Raw genomic sequence first — 6,080 nt, forward strand, 5'->3', positions numbered from 1 at the left:
GAACAGTAACCGAGGCTGTTTGCTAACTCGACCCAGACTACCCAGAACATTTTTGAAGCAGTAAACGGCGAGGATGGCTACTCGACGCAGGACTACCAGACATTTTGAACAGTACTCGGCTACTCGACCAGGACTACGAGACATTTTGAACAGTAACAAGAGGGCTGGCTACTCCGACAGGACTACGAGACATTTTGAACAGTAACGAGGGCTGGCTTACTCGACAGGACCTAGCAAAGACATTTATGAACAGTAACCGAGGCTGGCTACTCGACCAGGACTACAAGACATTTTTGAGCCCAGTAACCCGAGGCTGGCTACTCCGACAGGCACTACGAGACATTTTGACAGCTACGAGGCTGGCTACTCCGACCAGGACTACGTAGTTTACATTTTGAAGCAGTAAACCGAGGCCTGGCTCCTCGACAGGACTACGAGACCTTTTGAACAGTAACGCGAGGCTGGCTACTCGACCAGGGACTACGAGACCATTTTGAACAGTAACCGAGGCTGGCTACTTTCGACAGGACTACGAGACATTTGAACAGTAACGAGGCTGGCTTACTCGACCAGGACTAACGAGCATTTTGAACAGTAACCGAGGCTGGCCTACGTCGCCAGGACTACGAGGACATTTTGACGCTCAGTAACCGAGGCTGGCTACTCGACCAGGACTACGAGACATTTTGAACAGTAACCGAGGCTCGGCTACTCGACAGCGACTACGAGACATGTTGTGAACAGTTAACCGAGGCTGGCTACTGACCAGGACCTACGAGACATTTTGAAGCAGTAACCGAGGCTGGCTAACTCGACCTAAGGGACTAACGAGACATTTGTGAACAGTAACGAGGCTTGGCTACTCGACAGGACTACAAGACATTCTCTCACACAGTAACCGAGGCTGGCTAACTCGACCAGGCCTACCAGACATTTTGAACAGTAACCGACGGCTGGCTACTCGCCAGGCCTAACAAGACATTTGAACAGTAACCGAGGCTGGCTACTCGACCAGGACTACAAGACATTTTGAACAGTAACCGAGGCTGGCTACTCGAACCAGGACCCTACAAGAACCATTTTTGAACCGTAACGGAGGCTGGCTACTCGACCAGGACTACAAGACATGTTTTGAAGCAGTAACCGAGGCTGGCTAACTCGAACCAGGACTACAAAGACATTTGAACAGTAACCGAGGCTTGGCTACTCGACCATGGACTACAAGACATTTTGAACAGTAACCGAGGCTGGCCTACTCGACCCCGCGACTACAAGAAACCGTTCTTTGGAAGCAGTAACCGAGCCTGGCTACTCGACGCAGGACTACAAGACAATTGTTTGGACTACAGTAACCGAGGCTGGCTAATCGACCAGGACTACAAGACATTTTGAATCCGTAAACCGAGGCTGGCTACTCGACCAGGGACTACTAAGACATTTTGAACAGTAACGAGGTCTGCTACTGAACTCAGGACTACAAGACATTTTTGAACAGTAACCGAGGCTGGCTACCTCGAACCAGGACTACAAGACATTTTGAACATTAACCGACGCTGGGCTAACTCGCCGAGGTGCCTACAGACATTTTTGACAGTAACCGAGGTGTGGCTACTCGCACGCATGGCCTACAAGACATTTTTGAACTAGTAACCGAGGCTGGCCTACTCGACGCAGGACTACGAGCATTTTGAACTAGTAACCGAGGCTGGCTACTCGACCAGGCCTACAAGACATTTTGAACAGTAACTGAGGCTGGCTACTCGACGAGGCCTACAAGACATTTTTGAAGCAGTAACCGAGGCTGGTACTCGACCAGGCCTACCGGTTACATGTTTGAGGCAGTAAACGGAGGCTGGCTACTCGCAGGACTACCAAGAACATTTTTTGACGCAGTAACCGAGGCTGCTGATCGAACACCAGGCCTACAGGACATTTTGAGCCAGTACCGAGGGCTGGCTCACTCGACAGGCCCTACAAGTAATTTCTGAACAGTAACGAGGCTGGCTACTCGACAGGCCTACAAGACATTTTGAGCAGTGAGGAGCCGAGGCTGGCTGACTCGACCAAGGCCTACAAGTCATTTGAACAGTAACCGATGGCTGGCTTTACTTCCGACCAGCCTACAACAGACAATTTTGAGCAGTAACCGAGGCTGGCGTACTCGATCAGGCCTAGCAACTACATTTTGAACAGTAACCGAGGCCGGCTCTCGACCAGCCTACAATACATTTTTGAGGCAGTAAACGAGGGCTGCTACTCGTGACCCAGGGACTACAAGACATTTTGAGCAGTAACCGAGGCTGGCTAGGGCTGGCCAGATAATTATTTTTTCTTATTTTGTTTTAAGTGGATCGTTGAGATAAAGATTTCTCTGTCGTTCGGTGTGTGTTGGGTAAGTCCTGGGTGTGTTGGGTCGTCTGGTGTGTTGGTTGGGCTCGTCTGGGTGATGTGTTGGGTCGGTCTGGTGTGTGTTGGTCGTCCTGGGTGTGTGTTGGGTCGTCTGGGTTGTTGGGTCGTCTGGGTGTGTGTGGGTCTTCTGGGTGTGTGTTTGGGTCGTCTGGTTGTGTGTTGGTCGTCTGGGGTGTTGTTGGGTCGTCTGGTGTGTGTCTGGGTCGCTCGGTGTGTGTTGGGTCGTTGGGTGTGTGTTGGGTGTCCTGGGTGTTGTGTTTGGGTCGTGCTGGTGTGTTGTTGGGTCGTCTTCGGTGGTGTGTTGGTCGTCTCGGGTGTGTGGTTGGGGTCGTCTCGGTGTGTGTTGGGTCGTCTGGGTGTGTGTTTGGCGTCGTCTTGGGTTGTGTTGGTTTGGGTCGTCTGGGTGGTGTGTTGGGTCCGTCTGGTGTGTGTTTGGTGTCTGCGGTGTGTGTTGGGTCTTCTGGGTGTGTGTTGGGTCGTCTGGGTGTGTGGTTGGGTCGGTCGTGGGTGTGTGTTGGGTGCGTTCTGGGTGTGTGTATGGGGTCGTCTGGGTGTGTGTTGGGTCGTCTGGGGTGTGTGTTGGGTCGTCCGGTGTCTCGGTTCATACAGTAATACTCATCAGCCCCCCCCCCGCAGGCGATGGCTGCAAGTGAAAAAGGCTGGATGTTGGGAGGTCCTGGCTGGCTGAACACCATATGGTCCTGCGGTTGTGAGTCCGGTTGGGACCGCACTGCCAATTCCTCGTAAAACGAAAGTTGGAGGAAGCTTATGGTTAGAGCAATAACATTAAATTCTCTGGCAATAGCTCTGGGTGGACGTTCCCGCAGTCAGGCATGTGTTGTGTGACAGTAAACTGCCACATATTAAAAGTGGTTTTTTACGTCCCCAGCACAAGGTGCACGCTGTGTAATGATATGCTGTTAATGCAGCTTCTTGATTTCACCAACCTGTCAGCTGGATTGTGATTCATATGGTTGGCAAAGGAGAAGTGCCCATACAGGAATTAAAGACATTTTGTGCCCAAATTTGAGAGAAATAAACTTTTTGTGCGATTTGGGAACATTTCCTGGGATCTTTTATTTTCAGCTATGAAACATATGACCAACACTTTACATGTTGCCTTTATATTTTGTCTCGTGTACACTCAAAACAACGTTCCTTAATAATTTTGGTCAATATATCCAACCACAACTAAAGATCAAATTCATTTCTGTATTTATATAAACGGTCTAACCATAAGTACCACACTTGGCAATTGTTTCTTGTAGAATGACCTATAAGAAAGTTCCGTTCTGGGGTGTGTTTTCATATGTTCGATTGAACGTTTGCTACGTTGCATAACATGTTGTACTGAATGACACGTTTCCCCAAAAGCATTGGGAAAATAAGTTTCCAATCCATCATTCAATCAAATTCTAGTGCATGACGTGTGTGTGTAGTGTGTGTGTGGTGTGTGGTGGTTGTGTGTGTGTGTGGTGTGTGTGTGTGTGTGTGTTGTGGTGTGTGTGTGTGTGTGGTGGTGTGTGTGTGTGTGTGTGTGTGGTGTGTGGTGTGTTGGTTGCGCGTGGTGTGGTGTGGTGTGGTGTGGTTGTGGTGTGTGGTGTGTGTGGTGTGGACAGCTTGCCATCCTGTGGGGCATCAGTTGAAAGCTCCAGTCTGACAGCTGGCTCTACCAAATGGGATTTTCCTGTAGATTACAACTTTGTATCATCTGACCAACACCAATCATACAGAATACACTAACCATGAAATTTAAACTGCCTCGTTGATATCTTTAGAACGCGCTGCTTCTCCCCTTTTTTCTTGTCTCTTAACCATGCCAATTTAGAGCATTATCCTGTTAGGTCGCGACAAAACTGAGGGCGCTTTCCATGTGCCTGAAGCGCGCGCGCCGCTGTGCGTCCAGGTCCAACGGGGAAGTGGCCCGGACACCGTAATTCATCAGTTGCTAAATGTCATTGGTAACGGGATTAGTAACGTGTCCATGTAAATATACATTTAGATGCCCATCCCGACGAGCCCTTGCTGCAAGGCAATCATTTTAGTTGACTTAATTAAACTTTATGTATAGTAAGTTACATTTTTAACATGAACCTATATTTGGTATCTAAGCATTATTGCAAAATCACCTGGGGGGTTCTATCCTGCCTCCTTTCCTGTCCAATTTTACTGTAGTACGTCAATGGTCTTTGTGCCAATGGCACCCCTATTTTAGTGCTCTACTTTTTGGGAAGGGCTCCTATGGTCAAAAGTAGTGCACTCTATAGGGAATAGGGTGCCATTTGGGACTTAGAAAACAATCTTTATGATCTTCAGTCTCCTAATGAGAAATAAACAAGAAGTATCAGCCTCTCCTGTTCAGTCCATTAACTCTTCTGTTACAGCGTGTTGTGGATCCTGAACTGTATTGAGACAGAGAGGAGCGGAATGATGACGACGTTTAATCATCTTAATGGTCCAATTACACAGACAGCTGTCGTTGTGCTGCATAGCAATGGTTGTAGCTTCACCGGCAGTTACCTAGCAACAAGAGAGGTTACATACAGAGCACATTGCAGAATAGCTGTACTCATACAGCAATGACTACATTAAAATGGAATAAATGTGTCACTTTTTTTGCTGTTAACTACATTTTGACTTTAAAAAAGGGGGGTTTGACTGTGTGTGTGTGTCTGTGTGCGGGTGTGTTTATGCATGCAAGTGTGTGCATAGCCTAAACATGTGTCTGTTAGTGTGCCCTCGAGGTCAGATAGGCTAACGTACTGGTATTTCCATAGGGAATCACTTAAATCGACCAGTTTTTCTAGGAAAGGTTTCCACTAATCATAGAACATCCATCAATTTAAATTAATTCATTAATGGAGGGTGGAGGGAGGGAGCATTAGAAAAATGGGGAGAGAGAGATGGAGGGAGAGAGCATTGGGAAAAAGGGGGAGAGAGAGAGATGGAGGGAGGGAGCATTAGAAAAAGGGAGAGAGAGAGAGATGGCGGGAGCATTAGAGCGAGAGAGGAAGAGAGCAAGATTTGTGACCTGTTGCCACAAGAAAAGGGCAACCAGTGAAGAACAAACACCATTGTAAATACAACCTATATTTATGTTTATTTATTTTCCTTTTTGTACTTTAACTATTTGTACATCGTTACAACACGGTATATATACATAATACGACATTTGAAATGTCTTTATTGTTTTGGAACTTTTGTGAGTGTAATGTTTACTGTTAATTTTTTATTGTTCATTTCACTTTTGTTTATTATCTACTTCACTTGCTTTGGCAATGTTAACATATGTTTCCCATGCCAATAAAGCCCCTTAAATTGAATTTGAGWGAGAGAGATGGAGAGAACATTAGAGAGAGAAAGGAAGAGAAAGGGGGAGATGGGGGTGACATTAGAGAGGAAGAGAAATGGGGGGAGAGAGAGATGGAGGGAACATTAGAGAGAGAGGAAGAGAAAGGGGGAGAGAGACCACACTTTCATAAACAGTCCCAATTTTCTGCTTCTGCGCTTTTCACTGCCTTTTCCCTTAATATTCTGTCTCTCTCTTCACACTCTGTCTTCATTTCTGTCTCTCTCTCTCTATCTTGTGCTCTCTCTTCTGTCTCACTCGATATCTGACTTTTGCCATTCTCTTTTTTAATGTATTCTCTCGTCTCTCTCTCACTCACCAA

At 47.1% G+C, this 6,080-nt stretch overlaps 1 protein-coding gene across 1 annotated transcript in view; it reads right to left on the minus strand.

Annotated features, from left to right (window-relative positions):
- Nucleotides 1–5,721, minus strand: part of LOC111967201 (rho-related GTP-binding protein RhoG) — a 298,978-nt gene extending 293,257 nt beyond the window's left edge. The window contains exon 1 of the mRNA XM_070444663.1: nt 5,672–5,721. The gene's annotated coding sequence lies outside the window, so the exon portion shown is untranslated. The remainder of the gene's footprint in view (nt 1–5,671) is intronic.
- Between the last annotated feature and the right edge of the window lie 359 nt (nt 5,722–6,080).

Source organism: Salvelinus sp. IW2-2015, linkage group LG8, assembly GCF_002910315.2.
Source record: "Salvelinus sp. IW2-2015 linkage group LG8, ASM291031v2, whole genome shotgun sequence".
Classification (NCBI taxonomy): Eukaryota; Metazoa; Chordata; class Actinopteri; order Salmoniformes; family Salmonidae; genus Salvelinus; species Salvelinus sp. IW2-2015.